The sequence below is a fragment of the Pelobates fuscus genome, chromosome 2, assembly GCF_036172605.1.
Source record: "Pelobates fuscus isolate aPelFus1 chromosome 2, aPelFus1.pri, whole genome shotgun sequence".
NCBI lineage: Eukaryota > Metazoa > Chordata > Amphibia > Anura > Pelobatidae > Pelobates > Pelobates fuscus.
In genome coordinates, this window is record NC_086318.1 from 83,469,657 (window position 1) to 83,489,809 (window position 20,153).

General features: G+C 41.5%; 1 protein-coding gene across 2 annotated transcripts in view; it reads left to right on the forward strand.

Moving 5' to 3' along the window:
* Positions 1 to 20,153, forward strand: part of LOC134586651 (glypican-5-like) — a 300,389-nt gene that overhangs the window by 259,869 nt on the left and 20,367 nt on the right. The gene's annotated exons all lie outside the window — the stretch shown is intronic.

The window sequence follows — 20,153 nt, forward strand, 5'->3', positions numbered from 1 at the left end:
GTGCTAACACATTAAATGGCCTGTTGTGTTTTATTTGCTTTCACGTTAATTCTACTTTGAAACACAAATGGTTCATTGCTTTAAACCTATTGTAAATATCAAATGGAAATGTAATAAAAAATAAATAAACAAGCGAACGGTAAAGTATGTTTTATCCCCTGTGAGCTGATAATCATTAAAGAATGGTATAATCTTTACAGGAACACTGCAGACTGGAAAGAAAACATTAATTTTAATGCATAATGTAGAATGCATTTCCATTTAAAATAATGGAAAAAAATAAAAACAAAACAGAGGTGAAATATTCCTGCATTTGCTTCAAATTCCCAATCCTTGTAGCATCTGCGATGAGCTCTTACAAAACCAGGAAGTGGCTCAGCCAATCCTGATGTTTCTATGTATTTCTGTAGAGATGTTCAGCTCTATCAATACAATTCTCTATCAGCTCCCGTATCCCTCATTAACTCATCTATTCCATCACCCTTATGTTTCCAACATACACTCTCTCCCCCATCGCCATATTCACCTTTTTGCTCTTATACTCCATCAGCACCTACATTGCCTCTATCACCAGCCCCTATTACACCATAGGCCAGCTAATCATCCATTAATCTACCTCCTCCATCAGTTCTCCTGAAATTACCCCTGAAATTACAAACCTTTCTTAAATTAGCACGCTATTCCCAAAACCGGTTTTCCTCCATTACCCCCTCTCTTCAACAGTCACCGTCGTCATCATTAAAAAAAACTCTCTCCAACCCACCAGACCAACTATCCTTGACCGTATCTAGGTGCTTGTTGTTAAAGGGACACTCCAGGCACCCAGACCACTTCTGCTCATTGGAGTGGTCTGGGTGCCAACCAGGCCCGGACTGGCCATCGGGCACACCGGGCAAATGCCCGGTGGGTCGCGATGGCCATGGGGCCGAGGCCGGCGCCATCCCGTGCAGGGCCAGCGTTGCCCGAGTGCCAGCCCCGCTGTGTGTCTCCATGGGCCGGTGGGGAGATCAAAGATCTCCCTCACCGGCCCAGAGACACTGTTAAAGGCGGCCACCCGGGGCTGAGGAGTGAGGGAAGCAGGAGAGAGGACCGGCGGAGCTCTATCCAGCAGCTCCGCCGGGTCCTCTCGCGAGGTCTGAGCGTTGCCGCTGTTACCGCGGCAACACTCAGATCTCGCGAGAGTGAACTCTAGCCTGCAGGTTAGAGTTCACTCTCACCACTGGACCACCAGGGAAGGAAGCATGGCTGCTTCAATGGCACCACGGCACCCCCCCCCCCCCCCCCCCCCGCGCTCCCCCCCCCGCTCCCAGGCTAAAGGTAAGAAGGGAGGGGATGGGGGGGGATTCAACTTTGTCACGAGGAAGTGTGAAGTAGAAAAATTTAAATGTGCATCTGTTTTCTGATAAATGGGGAAATTAACTAAAATGTCAGTTTCACTACACACTATTTTTCTCTGTATCTTAGATGTTATTGTATGCCATCGTTTTCTGAAAAATCTTTAATAAATAAAGATTGTCAAAAGTGGTTTTGGTGTATAAATAATATAATTTTCTCTGACCATATAAAACACTGCCACTTCTGAGAAATGGCAATGCTTACATTTGTCAGAGAAAACGCAAAAGTAACTGTCAGACAGCCTCCCCTTAACCTTGCTTTGGATCACAAATGGTCCAGTTGGATCCCATTGATTAAAACAGTGCATGCTATTTATCTAAATGGACTCCCATTTATAGGCAGAAAGTGGTCCCCTGGCACAGAACCCTGGTTCTTTATAAAACCATTCCCAAACAGTCTGACACAAACTGAGGTGCCAGAACTCACTCTGAATATTGCTATTATGAGTGTTCCATTTCCACTTTGGCGGTATTCATTTTGTCCTAGTTAAGGCTGCATTCATTGTTTGGGTGAGGGTCTCGTAGAGTGTCACTTTAATAATAATGATAATATAAATACTTTTTTTCTTTCAAAACCTTTATTGGAAAATTAAAACAAAATAAGACTATTATAGTTACCAAAACTGTCCATTTTTCTTTATATTTGATAAATGTAAAGAGATGCATTATGGGACTCTAAACCGTTTGCAAATTAAACAGTACCTTTTCCAATACAATTAGTGCTGTACAGGAGGATGAATTTTTTGTCTTAGTCTTTTTATTTTGTGTGTGTTAGAAATAACAATTTTTTTTAATTATTAACAAAAAAAATATTTACATTTAAATAAAAAATCACACTAACAGCCCCCTCACACACACATCACCCCCTCATACACACATCACCCCCAAACACACACATCACCCTCAGACACACACATCACCCCCAGACACACACAGCACCCAGACACACACAACACCCCCAGGCACGCAGCACCCAGACACACACAGCACCCTCAGGCACACAGCACCCAGATACACACAGCACCCTCAGAGACACACAGCACCCAGACACACACAGCACCCAGACACACACAGCACCCTCAGAGACACACAGCACCCAGACACACACAGCACCCTCAGACACACACAGCACCCCCAGGCACGCAGCACCCAGATATACACAGCACCCTCAGGCACACAGCACCCAGATACACACAGCACCCTCAGATACACACAGCACCCTCAGAGACACACAGCACCCAGACACACACAGCACCCCCAGACACACACAGCACCCCAGACACACACAGCACCCTTAGACACACACAGCACCCTCAGACACACACAGCACCCTCAGACACACACACACACACACATATATTTATATATATATATATTATATAAAATAACCCTCAGTGAGTTAACAGACAAAGAAGCACCCAGATACACACAGCACCCTCAGATACACACAGCACCCTCAGAGACACACAGCACCCAGACACACACAGCACCCCCAGACACACACAGCACCCCAGACACACACAGCACCCTTAGACACACACAGCACCCTCAGACACACACAGCACCCTCAGACACACACACACACACACATATATTTATATATATATATATTATATAAAATAACCCTCAGTGAGTTAACAGACAAAGAAAATTAGAAACCTAGAATGTGACGGCAGATAAAAACACCCTCACACACAGCACCCCTCTTACATACACACACACTGCGCCCCTCACACATACAATACGTCCAAATATATATATATATATATATATATATATACACACACACACACACTACAGCACCCCTCACACTGCACCACTACACACATTACGCTCCAGATACACGCTAGATCCCTTACCCTATATGCACTCTTAATCCTCTATACACACACACACAATCTCCTATACACACTCGGTCTCCTACACACACACACTACATTCCTTGTCAGCAAACACATACAACATTCTCTAAACACACCCTCTCTACAACCCCTACACACACTACAGCCCGTATGCACACACACCTATACACACACACTACAGCCCGTATGCACACACTCGCTACATCCCCTATAACACTATGCCCCCTATACACACACTCTCTACAGCCCCTAGCCACACATATTACACCACAAACACAAATGAAATTGACCTATTTACACAATACCACACCACACTCTACACACACGCAATCCCACAAGCAGGCTCCATACACATGCACCATACACTTTCCTGGCCCTTTTGTCCTCTGGTATCCCACTTGTGGAGACACCAGAGACAATTTAAAAGCAAACACAGCGCAAGCATGTTATTAAATTTGCTTGCGCTGCGCAGAACAAATTCAGGGCCTTTTTCTAATGCCAGAGCTCTTCAGCGGGGCTCTGCGCATTGAACCAACATGCTCACTTTGAGAGGGGGCGTGCTTGTCATTAGTGATGACAAAACACACCCTCTCTGGCCCCGCCACCTTCTTAGGGGGCCGCTCTGATTGAAAAATGCCCGGGCCTAATTTTTTTCCCAGTCCGGCCCTGGTGCCAACTCCCACTGCCCTTAACCCTGCAAGTGTAATTATTGCAGTTTTTCATAAACTGCAATAATTACATTGCAGGGTTAACTCCACCTCTAGTGGATGTCTACTAGACAGCCACTAGAGGTCACTTCCTAGTTTCTAGCACAGGTTTCCTGTGCTAGAGCGTCGCTGGACGTCCTCACGCTGTGCGAGGACCTCCAGCGTCACTCAAAACCCCCATAGGAAAGCATTGAAATGATTTTTCAATGCTTTCCTAGGGGGAGACGTAATGCGCATGCGTGGCATTTCCGCGCATGCGCATTAGGTCTCCTCGGCCGGTGGGCGAGATTAGTCTCGCCCACCGGCCGACGTAATCACAAGGTGGAGCGTTGCGGAGGCGGAGACAGCGGCGAGGGACATCGCCGCTGCCCCAGGTAAGTCACTGAAGGGGTTTTCACCCTTTCAGTAACCAGGGATTGGGGGGTGGGAGGGAGAGGGACCCTCCAGTGCCAGAAAAACGGATTGTTTTTCTGGCACTGGAGTTTCCCTTTAATGTCCATAGGTGCGTTCTCTCTCACACTTGCTCCTAGTTAATGTTACTGTAGGTGTGAGAGAGACAAGAAGGGGCACTCTAACCATAACTACTAATGGTCATTGTAGATGAGATGAGTTTTCTAATGCTGTCACCTTGATTTATATCAAATAATTTCTGATTGATTACAACACAAAATGTGACTGGATCAGCACCAAAAGCCTTCATAAATTTCATAAATTAACCTGTGCATTAACCTGTCCAACTTAGGGTGCAATGATGTTCTGAGAGAACTGTAAGTCCAGCTCTGTCATCCTAGTATTGCCATCCAAAGTTGGGTGGGCTAATACAGACGGGCAAATACATATTTCATGGAGCTCACAAGTAATGAGGAAATAAGCAGAGATTTGAAAAATAAACTTATTGCATATACACAGATAATAATGCAGCTCTAACCACTATCTCACTAGGATACTCTTGTTGGAGGAAAATACATTTTCATTGCCATAGGCAGCAAGTGCACAGCTCAGCACCCCTTTGGCAGGGAAATGTTTACAACTGACAAAAATAAAACAAGTGCCTGACTCAGGAACCTATTTGGAATCTGGGACACTGAGAAAATGAAAAAAAAAAAATATCTAGCAGTTAGACTGTGAATGTCTCATTCTAGTAAGTACTTTGTGTATCCTGTTTGATAAGCTGGACATTTGTATTACCTATACCTGAATCGCAGTGTAAGACATTTAAAATTGGTGTCTTTGCAACTGAATCACCCGTGATGAATAGCCAGCTTGGGAATTGTTGTCCCTACCTTAAATTGGCATCCTTTTGTTCTAAAGTCAGGTGATTGAGGATAGAAGTATTTATAATACGCTAACACTGGATTAAAGGACAATGCAGTAAATGTATAAGTATGTGTGTGAAACCACAGTAATGCCAAAGATATCCAAGGGATAAAATTGGTTAAATGTAGTGATGTCGTTTCAGGCCCTGAAACGCACACTCGTGAAGGAAACTGACTGCTATTATATTACAGTCCAAAAAGTTTTTTGTTTTTTTTTAAATGCAAGCTATTGTGACACCAGTGAGTGAGTGGTGGCACTGGGCAGGCCCTGAAACGCACACTAGTGAAGGAAACTGACTGCTATTATATTACAGTCAAAAAAGTTTTTTTTTTTTTTAAATGCAAGCTATTGTGACACCAGTGAGTGAGTGGTGGCACTGGGCAAGTGGGCACAGTATATGCTGTGAGCCTGACACACAGGCTGGCAGGCAGGCAACTGCAATTACATTACACACAAAAAAAAAAAAAAAGCAGACTGATGTTCTAGCCCTAACAAGGGCTTTTTGGGGTGCTGTCCTTACAGCAGAGATCAGATGAGTCCTTCAGGACTGTAGCGGACATGAATACACTAGCCTAGCTATCAATTTCCCTATCAAATCAGCAGCAGCTACACTGTCCCTACTCTCACTAAGAATGCAGCTTCACAATGAATGTAAAATGGATGCTGTCCAGGAGGTGGGAGGGTCTGGGAGGGAGCGTCTGCTGCTGATTGGCTGGAATGTGTTTGCTGACTGTGAGGTACAGGGTAAAAGTTTACTCAATGATGACGAATAGGGAGCGGACCGAACAGCGCATGTGTTCGCCATCCGTGGCGAACGCGAACAAGCGATGTTCGCCAGGAACTATTCGCCAGCGAACAGTTCGGGACATCACTAGTTAAATGTCCTCACAGCATGCATAACTATGGTGGCTAAGTTATCTTATTATAATGAAAGTGTGAAGGCCCCTTTATGAATAGGCTTGCTTGCATCCAAGACTATATTTTTATGCTATATAAGCAGTATCCAATATTAGTTATAAGTGAAATAATAGGAAAACGCCACTAATGAGTGAATATTAAAAAATAGACTTGAAGATTTTATTTGTTCTGAATTTCTGTTTGTCTGCATTTTGCCGATTGGATGATCAGTTGAATTCCCGATGCAAAATGTACCTGAATCACTAACCAAACAAGCCGAGCAATGGCCGAGCATGTTAGTTTCAGGATGTGATTCTGAATTCCACCTATGGCAACAATACAATAGATGATTGCTGTCAATAAGATGTTTGATGGCTAAGGGATAGTCACTAAATGCTGATTTTACTCACAGATCAAGTGAGCAATTTAAAGGGAAACTCCAGTGCCTCTCCCTCCCACCACCCAATCCCCGGTTACTGAAGGGGTGAAAACCCCTTCAGTGACTTACCTGAGGCAGCGGCGATGTCCCTCGCCGCTGTCTCCTCCTCCGCGACGCTCCTCCTTGTGATTGCGTAGGCCGGTGGGCGAGACTGATCTCGCCCACCGGCCGAGGAGACCTAATGCGCATGCGCGGAAATGCCGCGCATGTGCATTACGTCTCCCCATAGAAAAGCATTGAAAAATAATTTCAATGCTTTCCTATGGGGTTTTCTGTGCTAGAAACTAGGAAGTGACCTCTAGTGGCTGTCTAATAGACAGCCACTAGAGGTGGAGTTAACCCTGCAAGGTAATTATTGCAGTTTATGAAAAACTGCAATAATTACACTTGCAGGGTTAAGGGTAGTGGGAGTTGGCACCCAGACCACTCCAATGAGCAGAAGTGGTCTGGGTGCCTAGAGTGTCCCTTTAAGGAAAAAATGAGGTGTGGTGAAGCAAATCTATATTTATATATTATATATTTAATAAATATAATAATATAATAATTATATATATATATATATATATATATATATATATATATATATATATTTAAAATTATTTTATTATATATTTTAAAGATATATTTGTGTCTGGGGACAAAGGCCGATTGCATACAATAAATCCCTAATGCCAAGGGAATAAACCGTTCAAGCTAATAGTACATGAAGTAGACTTGAAACACATGCTCGATACAGCAAGATACCTCAACGTGTCAATTCTTGTCTTGCAATATTTGGTCACTTCAAACACATTGGTCAACTTGAGCCCAAGGGCTGGGGATCAAGGGAGATAAATTGCTGTCTGTGTGTCTAATTTGTGAAGTTCACATCGGATTCTTCAGTGCTTTGCAGCAAAGCTATGAACACAATTAAGGAAATGTGTATAGCAAGCTGGCTCCTTTGCTGAACTTGGGCGTTCCGTCCACAAACACAGTGCGGGATGTGTGTACACTGAGAGGGATCTATGAATGTTCTCATTGTCTGGACTTGGGCTGCGTTCTTGTCCATTCATTTATTGGATGCATAGACAAAGTTCCTCTTGTTTCTCTTCCATTGTTCTTTTATGTAACTACATGCCCCCTCATTTCGGATGAGGGCTATTCCTTTTTTCTGTAAGAATTAGCCCTGATCTATGTGACATAGGCGCTGGGTCAAGCTCCTCAACCCACAGCTTGGCTCTCTTCAGTTTTTACACATTTTCAAATCAAGGCCTTTTATTTTAAACACAAAGAATACTATAAGAGAATCCGTGTCACTGGCAGCCCATCCTGAATCTCACGTCTTTTGATAAAACACATGACCATGAATTCATATACGATGCTGTGATATTCTTAAAAGTGGGAAACGATGAAAAGGTAAAGATGACTGTTCTTTGGATGACACTCATTAGTGATTGCAGGAGAGGGATTGAGTTGTCATATTGCATTATGTGATTAAGGGGATGGATTATGCTAACAATATATTGTGTAACACGAAAGCTATTAATCGTACTATTAGATTGTGTCCTATGGGATGAATGCCATTTATATATATAGCTCTAATTGCAGTTTGGGTGTGAATGAAAGGCTTGGCATAGGTAAGACATATGAATAATATATAGTAAGAGTTGAAATCCATTAATTGTCATTTAAACTAGAGTTTAAATCTGTCATATTACAAAAGACTGGAAACTGTAGAAATTGGAAAAATATGTGCAAAGCAAACTTCTGTGCAAGAATGCAGCAAAGTTTGACAGGGTTGCCATCAGAATACAAAAGCCCATAGGATTGGATTGGCTGAGATCATCAAGATTGAGGAGTTCCGCCATGGAGGAGTTCCGCCAGTGGGAGGGGAATCCTTGCAGCCCATCTAGGCCCGGACTGGCGATCGGGCACACTTGGCACAGAGTGCCAGCCCTGCAGTATTCCATGACGGGCCAGTGGAGAGATCAAAGATCTCCTTCACCAGCCCACTTGCACAGACATGCGGTTGGGGAGGGAGGGGGAGGAGGAGGAGGGTGAGGAGGAGAGGAGGAGCTCTATCTGCTGGGTTCCTCTGGCGATGCAACGCCCCCAATCTCGCTAAAGTGAACTCTAGCCCCACAGGCTAAAGTTCACTCACAACTAGCACCACCAGGGATGGCAACACGGCCCCCCCTCCCAGGCTAAAGGTAAGAAGGGAGGGGGGATATAGTTCCTCACACACAACACTCTCACACACAGCACCCTCACACACACACAGCTCCCATACACACACAGCACCCTCACACACACAGCGCCCTCACACACTTCTCCCCTCACACACACACACATTTCACCCATCACACACTTTACCCCACACACACACACACTGCACCCCTCACATACACACATACTGCACCTTTCATATGCACACTACACCCCTCACACAAACTCACTACACTCTCACACACACACACACTATACCTCCAAACTACATACTACAGCACCCCTCACACAAACACTGCACCCCTCACACACATACTGCATCCCCTATACACACACTCTCCACAGTAGCTAGCCACATTACACTACACGACTAAAACTGATCTTATTACACAATACCACACCACAATCAGCTCACTCTACACACACGCAATCCCACAAGCAGGCTCCAAGCACATGCACAATACTATTTCCTGGCCCTTTTGTCTCCGGGTATCACATTTATAGAGACAAGTTGCAAGGAAACACAGTGCAAGCATGTTATTAAATTTGCTTGCACTTTGCAGAACAAATACAGGGCTTTTTTCTCATGCTAGAGCTCTTCAGCAGAGCTCTGCGCATGGTCTGCTCTGGAAGAGCATTGAATCAACATGCTAACTTTGAGAGGGGGCGTGCTTGTCATTGGTGATGACAAAACACATCCTCTATGCCCCGCCCCCTTCTTAGTGGGCCACTGTGATTAAAAAAAGCCCAGGCCGAATTTTTTTCCCAGTCCGGCCCTGAGTCCATCTAAACTTGTTAATTCCTTATCCTGAAACACGTCAGTGGAATAATCTAATGCAAAGACAAAAGGCAGCATGGTTCTCTAAACTGAAGGAGAGAATATACAATTTGCAATTTGCTTTGGCAGAACTGGGCTATATTTCTTTACAGCCAATACACAGATCTTATACCAGTTGCATACACTAAATATACTGTGGCTGTGTTAGGCTGTGCATATATTGTGGCTGCATAATAACATATAATGTATTAATCACAAACACAGAGACATGGTTTAAACAGTACATCATACATAGACAACATCTGCTATATGCAGTGACAGTATGTCTCCACACCAGTTCATATACTAAGATTATATGAGTCAGATAAATTGAGGCTGTGTTTTCACAGCACTTTATACACAGATTATATCACTCACATATACTGAAGTAGTGACTAACAGCATCCCATACACAGCACTTGTGTTAGATGTATATACTTAAGTTGTCTTCACCACAATTTACACAAAGATTACATCTGACTCATATATTAAGGCTGTGTGTTTAGGTCAGGCCCGTCTTTAATATTGAATGGACCCTGGGCATGCATTAGCTTGGGCCCCCTGGACCCTTCTCCCACCCAACTCACTGGCATGCAATCACATATTCTGACACATAAACCAACACACATATGTACTGACTCACAGAGACACACACATTGGCAGACATACTGACACACATACACACACACACACCAACAGACAGACATACTAGCACACACACTGACACATACTAACACACACTGAAAGACATGCTGACACAAACAGATACAGAAATGCTGACACACATGCACACACACACTGACAGGCATATTGACACACACACACACACACACACACACACTGACACACACTGATAGACATACTGACACACACTGACAGGCATATTGATACACACACACTGACAGACATACTGACACACACTGATAGACATACTGACACACACACACACTGACAGGCATATTGACACACAGATACACACACTGACAGACATACTGACATACATTGACAGATATACTGACTCACACAGACACACACACCAACAGACACATACTAACACACACACACATTGACAGACATACTGACACACACACACTGACAAACATACTGACTCACACAGACACACACACCAACAGACATACTGACACACAGACAAACATACTGACACAGACATGCTGACACACATGCACACACACACTGACAGGCATACTGACACACACACACACACTGACAGACATACTGACACCCACTGATAGACATACTGACACACACACACACACACGCTGACAGACATATTGACACACAGATATTTTGTTTTAGTTTTTAAATAGTTTTTTCATGCTTTAAGCTATGCCGGGCCTTTGATTAGTGATGCCCATCAAGTGTCCCTAAGTACACAGCCCCCCTTACACACACAGCCCCCCCTTACACACACAGCCACCCCCTTACACACACAGCCCAACCATACACCCTTACACACATAGCCCTCCTTACACACACAACCCCCCTTACACACACAGCCCCCTATCCCCTCACAAACTATAACCCCCTACACACTGCACCACACACAAATATACAGTCCTTCACACACACAGACTCCCCCTTACACACACAGACCCCCTTACACACACTGCCTCCCCCTCACGCACACTGCCTCCCCTCACACACACTGCCTCCCCTTACACACACTGCCCCCCATAAACACACAGCCCCAATACATACACTGCCACCAATACACACACTGCCCCCCTTAAACACATAGCCCCAATACACACACTGCCCCCTATACACACACACACAGAGCCACTCACACACAAACACACTGCTCCCAATATACAAATTGCTACCCCATACATACACTGCACCCTTCTCACACACGCACTACCCCTCCATACACATACTGCGACCCTCACACACACTGCACCACTCACACACACACACACACACTACAGCCACTATCCTAGCAGACCCTGGGTAAGTTATCAAACGTTTTTTTTAAATGGTTTGACTACTTACTCTGGGAGGGCACCACAGCAAATCATGGCACCAAAACCACAACAGAGAGCTGTTATTCTGCGTGGATTGTTTCTTAAAATGATCTGCCAGTGCCCCTCCCGAGATTAGCTTCTAGATCCGCCACTGATTCTGACACATAAACCAACACACATATACTGACCCACAAAGACATACACATTGACAGACATATTGACTCACACATTGACAGAAATACTGACTCACACAGACACAGGCAATAACAGAATTTTAATATTACCCGCTTGGCATGTGTCACTGTACATGGACATAATATATATTTGTATACGTTTATGCAATAGCAAGTTGAAGAAATGTATGCCATATATAAGGAAAGAGGTTCATTAAAGCAGTAAAGTTTGCTATTATCATGCTCATTGGCAGTGTTGTATGACATAAAACTTCCTCGCAAAGAGGAAGATGCAAACCACAAAGACTAAACTGCGGTGAGTTATAATTTACCCAGAATGCACAGTGGGTAGTTTTGTTTATAGCATGTCAGAAGACTTGTGTGTATATATACATATACAAGTCTCTAATCTGTCTGTTGGATAGACAGATTTATTTTATATTGGAAGGTTATGTAGCTACATGATGTCTGACATGTTTATTGTTTGGTTGAAATTCTGAAGTCATTCTATATAGGACAAAGTGTTTTGAAAAACTATAGCAAATTTCTTCTTTCGCTTGATTTTTATTTGCTTCTGTTTCTGCCTGCATAGAGACATCCACTTCTATGTGCAGTGTAGATATGTTTGGTAGAATCCAAGATTCAGGTAAATTGTGACACTTTCATGTGGTTGTGCCCCAGACGTTGTGCTTCCACAAGTGGCAGGGTACAAGGTACGCCAAGACAGACAATATCCCAATACTAGCCAAAATTGCCAGTACCAGATTTCAAGCTGGTTTAAAATCAAGCTGTCATCATAATTACAGAAGTATTACGCAATACCAAAAGGATAACTGCTATGTCAACCTGGTCAACCTACCCCCTTGCAATGCCTTTGTATACACAAACTAGATTTTCACTTCCAATCTAATGTTACCGATAGGGTTCCATGTTCTGTACTAATCCTATGTGAGCAGGTTCACAAATATTCCAATGATAAAATGGCACTTATGCCTTTTAATAACAGCATGCTTTCTTACAAACTGAGGGCGAGTGGAGATGGCGTTACGACACAAAAGAAGCTTTTATGTTCTTTATAGTTGTTTTATATTTTAGTTTTTAAATAGTTTTTTCATGCTTTAAGCTATGCCGGGCCTTTGATTAGTGATGCCCATCAAGTGTCCCTAAGTACAAGGGACACCGTATGGGCCTCCATTAGGGTACGGTTCCCGGTACAACTGCAGCAGCCGAGAATAGTTTACCAACTGGGCAGTACACCAGGACAGAAAATATCCCAATACTAGCCAAAATTGCCATCGCTTCCAAACAGATAATCCCAGTCAAACCAGGTATATATTATATATATATATTTGTATAGTTTTATTATGACACGAAATACTGAAAACATACTTGTTGCTGTAGATTATATATGAAAGGTTTATTTCATTACAAGACACACTTTGTACTTGCATATCTGCGATCAGGCACACGCAAATACAGCAAGATACAGCAATTATCAGCCAGAACACTGGTGAGACCTCACTTGAAGTATTGTACTCAGTGCTGGAGACCGTATCTTCAGAAGGATATTGATACCTTAGAGAGAATTCAGAGAAGGGCTACTAAACGGGTTCATGGATTGCAGGATAAAACTTATCAGGCAAGGTTAAAGGATCTTAACATGTATAGCTTGGTGGAAAGACGAGACAGGGGGGATATGATATAAACATTTAAATACATAAAGGGAATCAACACAGTAAAGGAGGAGACTATATTTAAAAGAAGAAAAACTACCACAACAAGAGGACATAGTCTTAAATTAGAGGGACAAAGGTTTAAAAATAATATCAGGAAGTATTACTTTACTGAGAGGGTAGTGGATGCATGGAATAGCCTTCCAGCTGCAGTGGTAGAGGTTAACACAGTAAAGGAGTTTAAGCATGCGTGGAATAGGCATAAGGCTATCCTAACTATAAGATAAGGTCAGGGACTAATGAAAGTATTTAGAAAATTGGGCAGACTAGATGGGTCGAATGGTTCTTATCTGCCGTCTCACATTCTATGTTTCTATAATGAATCAAAGCCACAATTGCCAACAGTAGACAAGTTACATACACACCTCCAATCTTCAATACAATATTTATTGTTTAGAAAGTAAACACAGTACTAGGAAATCAATGGAATGCAGAGGATCAAAGCTCCAGTCTAGCAAGGGATAGAAGAAAATGATGCCCTATCACTGCAGGTGTAAAAACCATAAATAGCCAAGGGATGGATCAATAGAGTTACAGTGATAGATGGAATCTTAATAAGATAACATTCATTAGCCATCTCTCCAAAGAAACTCTCTGAGCACTTTAGTAGCTGGGCCCTCGATACAAAGAAGGTTTACAGGCGGGTGTCATTCTCATTAGTGCAGTCATTCCACGTGTTACTGAGCTAAGTCTTTCTACTTGATAATGGGTAGATTTGACTTACTCTTTTAAACTAATTATTTTATTTTCAGTCTTCTTCAGATAGAAAATTAAAGGGAAACCGCAGACACTAAACGTGCTCAAATGTATCTGCTAGAGCAGGCTTCCCCAAACTCCGACCCCCCAGATGTTGCTGAACTACAACTCCTATGATTCTATGGATGAAATAGATAGGCTAAGAATCATGGGAGTTGTAGTTCAGCAGCATCTGGAGGACCAGAGTTTGAGGAAGTCTGTGCTAGAGCATTACGTAAAAAAAGTACATACATAAATGAATAAAAGTGGTTTTGTTTTAGTTTAGTTTTTTTTTTTTTTTTTGGCATGATATCTGATTTAAAAAATTCAAAAACCTCCCGAGCTGTAAATTCACCTCCTTTGTCACAGATTGTAATCACGGTCGTTCACTGTAAATTCAAGGCTCGAGAGTAGATACAACATTGAGAAACATATAGAAGCACACTCCTATAGATACATTCTATTCAATAGATATCTTTTACCAGAGGAATTTTCCATTCATGAAATGTTACTCTGGATGTAACATACATGTTTAATACATAAAAGAGATAATGAATAAGAAAAAATGCAGGAAATAACATTTTTTAAAATAGTATATATATTTCAGCCCCCACCTGCAGTTACACTCATCAGCTCTGATAAGTTGACCCAATCAATTAGCTGTTAGCAGAAATACCGAGCTGTTATCCTTTATCCACTGGCCCCAAACTATTCACAGTGATTTTGAGAGACTTCAACCATCCATGCGTGCATGGGCTGAAGCTCGAGTTGTCTCTGAGAGCTGGAGAGGGGAAGGGAGCAAGGTCCCCCTACTCCAAACCAAAAAAAAAACGGATCTATTAGCATGGCGAGGTCTAATGATAAGGGAATGTTAGAAAAAAACAAAAAAACATAGTGGTTATGGTATTTAAATTCCTTGTTAACCTTGAAACCCATTTTAAAAAAAATAATTATGCAGGCAATTATGCAGGCAATGTATTAACATGTGCAAGAAGTTCCCAGGTAAGTAAAAAAAAATCCCAACCGATTACAATAGTTTACGTAGAATTTCATTTTTAATGAAATAGGAGACTTAAAAAAGTATTATTATTTAAAATGATATTCAAGAATACCTGTTATTCTTACTATCACTCACTGGAAATGGATTTCTCATTCAATTCCATCTATACATGGCAAAATAAATTTCACTTTGTAATATTTTTTTTGCAATATTTTATTTAAAAAGATATTCTCTATGCCAATGTCTGTCTGCAAGAAAGTCCACCTATTGGCTTATTTCTCAATCAGCTCCATTCAGTTCAAGAGTGCATCCGTTCCAGGCGTCCCTTTGCCACCCAAGCTGACACATGTCCAGAAAAAGAACAGACTGATATCTGACGTTACTCAGTTCAATTGTTTGATGTGCTTGCAATGAAGACAGCACATCAGCTTTAGAGATAGGACTAAGGAGAGACTTCACACCTACAAAGGTGGGCTTAAGGTGGCACTGGAACCATTTGGAAGGAGGTGTGTGTTTGAAAACCCTATGAAGCATCACCCATTGTACATCGCTGCGGAATTTGTTGCCGCTTTATAAATAATAATAATATAAGCAAAGTTAAAAAAATAAAATGTTCTGCAATTTTAAGCTCACAGGGACATTTTGTCAAGTAAAGTTGAATTTTACCCAGCAGATTTACACTTTAAAGATTTTGGGTAATAGAACCATTTATTATGAATGCTGCCTATGTTTAATGTTTTCCAAATTCATTTCCAAATAGGTGGAAGTAAAATACATATTTGACTTCCCAGCAGGCCGTGCCAACCATGTGTCTCCTGCATAATAATTTAGCTGTATCACATTTTTGTTAGTTTATATTCTGTTTAAATAGACAGCAGCAACAAAAGCATTATGTAATCTACATAACAAATTGTATTATCAAATTATATAAAATTCAATTTTACAAGTCAAAGACAGCACTTCATGGAGACCAGATATTCAACCTTGGGATGTATAGCTCCCATTGTTTATTCTACTCAAATAAAATTTGGTTAGTGGTGGTCCTCTTTAATGAATTAAACTAAATCCTCTTTACTGTTTAGAACACTAAAAATCTGAAAAGCACTTAGTGTGGCAGTGTACTGACTAACACATATAAATGTGCTCTTATATATGTTTAATATTGTCACTAATTACATTTTCAAATTGGATGCTTTATAAGTAGCATATGGGACTCTCAAAAGTGCAGTTTCTAATCAATATCTATCTCTGGTAATCATGTGACATTATATAGCCAGTAGAACATGTACGTATGCAGTCAGGCCGCCTTATTCACTATACATATTTAAGACTTGCATTAAATGTAGCTACCGATAAGTCTGGATAGCAGGGGTTCTGTATCTTCTGTGAGTTTTGCATAGAAATGTATACCAAGTTATATACCAAAAAATATATACCAGTTTAAACATGGGTAAATTAACTGATCTGTACAGAAAAATAAAGGTTGCACTGTGAGTATGCTTTGCTTATTTTTATTGGCAATTATTGATTGGCCCTTTTTATAGCGAACATTTGCTAAAGCAGAAGCTAATCTCGGGAATTGATCACTTACAACAGACCAGTGTTTAATACTAAGAAATATTAAAAAAGAAGTAACTAGTGGTTTCCTGTATGTTGCTAATTCTTATCTCCCTGTCTTAGGTTCCTCACATTTAATTTTTTTGTTTGTTTGTTTTTGAGTTTATATCATCCCTGTGCTGTATAATTTTCAATACAATCTGTGCAATCGATATGGACTTACAAGAAAACTAAATTTCCGTGTCATTTTTCTCGAAAGGGTTACGGATTTCTTCATTATAGTCTGAAGTCAACCATACAAATTCAAAGGGACTTTAGTTTTGTTACCACAGTATACAGCAGTAAACACATATAGACAAGTAATTTAATGAGACATTTGTCTCAATAAATCAAATCTTGACAATGGGACATGTACCTACCAAGTCATTGTCAAGGTTTATTGTCATTCTGGATTGAATTGTGGCAAAAAGCATTAGTTCCATCAATACATATTATTTTAGATCATGGCGCATACTTTCCTTGGTAAGTTTTCCGCTAGAAAAAAAATCAAACTTCTACTCTGGATGTTGCCTTGTAGATTTCATTATGTGCCTAGTATTGTCATTACCATTGACTTTAAGATAGCTCTTGGAGGTTCTGTGTCCATCAATAATACTAATCTATGTAGCATTCATACAGTCCTAATCTACTCAGATGGACCAATCTATACAGGGGCTTTAAAGGGCTCCTACATCTAAACTTCTACTGCATCGACCTGGGGTTGTCAGAGCAGAGCACCTGACAAAATGTGTTGCACCTAACACAAAGGATTATATGAAAAGAACACTATAGTGTTGCAAATACAAGTCTGTATTGCAAAGACTATAGAGTCCTTCTGTCCCCCTCCCTTGCACCGCTCCATGGCAATTAAAGGGTTAAAAACCCTTTAGAAACACTCACCTTATTCCAGTGGCGAAGTCCCTTGGCACCTGCTCCGTCGCCGCGAATGCGTTAGGCCTTCCACGTAGGAAAGCATTGAAGCAATGCTTTCCTATGGAGGATTTGAAGATGTCTAGCATTGTTTGACGGAGAAATAGCAGGAAGCAATTCTAGTGGCTATCTGGTAGACAGCCACTAGAGGCAGTCTTAGTACTGCAATGTAAACATTGCCGTTTCCCTGAAACTACAATATGTTACATTGCAGGGTTAAGGGAACAGGGACACTGCTCCCAGACCACTTCATTGAGATGATGTGGTCCGGGTGCCTATAGTATCCGTTTAATATTAAGGTATTCTCAGGGAGGTATTGTCAGCACATTATAAATCCAAATCAAAATTACTTTCTAGTGCCAAGGATTTTTTACTATAATTTCTGCTGGAAAATTTGATTCAAAATTAAATCAAACGCCATCCAGCATCTTGGGTGGTGAGTTTTTTGTCTGTTGTAGGTCAATATGCTGGTGGTCTGAATAGTATAACTTTTGACAAAAGGCCAGGGAGTTACCCGCTATCCTATTATACTGCATGCAGTCTGTCACTTGCCAGTTGGACAGCTTTGATTTTGATAGAGATCCAAAGGGTGACTCATTCTTCTACTACAGTCGCTGGATAGACAGAAAATGTGCAACAAACTTGGCAACACAAAAAATATATACTCACCAAGGAATTACCCACTGAGATATGCCACATATACAACTAATCAAGAACAGAATGAACCGATGTAATACCTGTCAATTATCGGAGAAATCATTCCCCAAAAGATTGCATGCGTTCTATAGCAGCTTATAATGAATTTATATGGTTATTAATATACATATGATAAATAGATAATGTGTGATCACAGCTCTCAAACCAGGATTAAAAAAAAATATATTAACTATACTAAATATACTAAATATACTAAAGTGTGTTGTGGCATCAACTAATTACTAAGCTGTGTATCATTGAATGGAGTTCATCTTTATGGGTCTTCCTTGTAATATACAGAGATCGTTATCATCCCATTCTGTTAGATCTGCTGCAGACATTACCACCTGCTTATGGAGACTGTGCATTCTGGTATTTTTCTTTTGAGGCCCCACATCTCTTTGCCATTGTCATGGCTATACGAGGCAGCATGGTCATTGGCAAAAATGGTCACGATTTTGCACGGACAGTCCTGCATTTTGGGGTCCTGTCCAAGCAAAAATGGGTCCTGGTGATCTGTCCAGCATTCTCAAATTTACCAATCAGTTGAATCTGCTGGGTAGATTTGAGGATGCCAGAGGGGACAGCAGCGCTCCATGCATGGTCTGCCATGGATGAGGACTGTCAGGCATACTGACCACTCACTTTGTGGGCAGACCTTCCCCTTTCATGGGTGGCCCTTTAGGTATCCTGTCCCCTTGTCTGCTACCCCACTTCCATCTTTGATGGTGGGCTGGCAATGTTGGCTGGTATGCATGGTTACATGGAGGAGGTGGGGTGATTACCTTATAGAGTGCTGTAAAAGCAGAAATGCTGGCAAGCACCCCCTCTCTGCCCCTTCCATTTACTGTGAACCTAACTTCCTACCAAGCTTAGCAAGCACTTAGAACAATAATTGTTATAATCCATTGGAAATTATATTTCCAGACGTGAGCTGAACTGGAAATCATTGGCATTCCCGATGCCGTGAACTTCAACTTCTATAGTGGTTACTTAGTACCTTTCGAGTCTGATAACAGTCACATGGCATCCACAATGTTACCCATCACACACATTACAGCCTGCCATGTTGAATGTTGTATACACCATGACACCTAGCTCCTATAGAGCATCCAGCACTTACATACTATCATGTAGGGTTCAAAAACAATGCTACACCCAACAACCTGCATCAAACCCAGCAGCAATGTTACATTTAATACCATTACATAGATTTTCACCCACATTACATGAGGCCACATATATTATATGCATATAGTGTTACACCCACATCATATATGCCCCCATATTACATATAGTAATCCACCTAACACACAACTGCTAATAACTGGTTTCCCATGTGCAGTTCACGATGTATAACTTGACTGTTGGCTGACTTCAGATATCCATAGCTTATAAATAGGGTGAAAAACAAACAAACAAAGCACCATCTTTGCAAGCGCATCACATGCACAACACCTTCAGCACCTACATTACATCCAAACTCCATTTAGATACTCACATTATGTCCAGCACCAAAAAAAAAACATAAGGAAAAAAAAAAGGAAGGCGTTCAAAAGTGTGAAAGCGCTTAACAACTGGCAGGAATGGACACTGTGTTTTAAAATTATGTCACAGCTAATGTGTGCCAAAGAGAGAAATAGGTTGAATAAATGTGTATAAAGAGA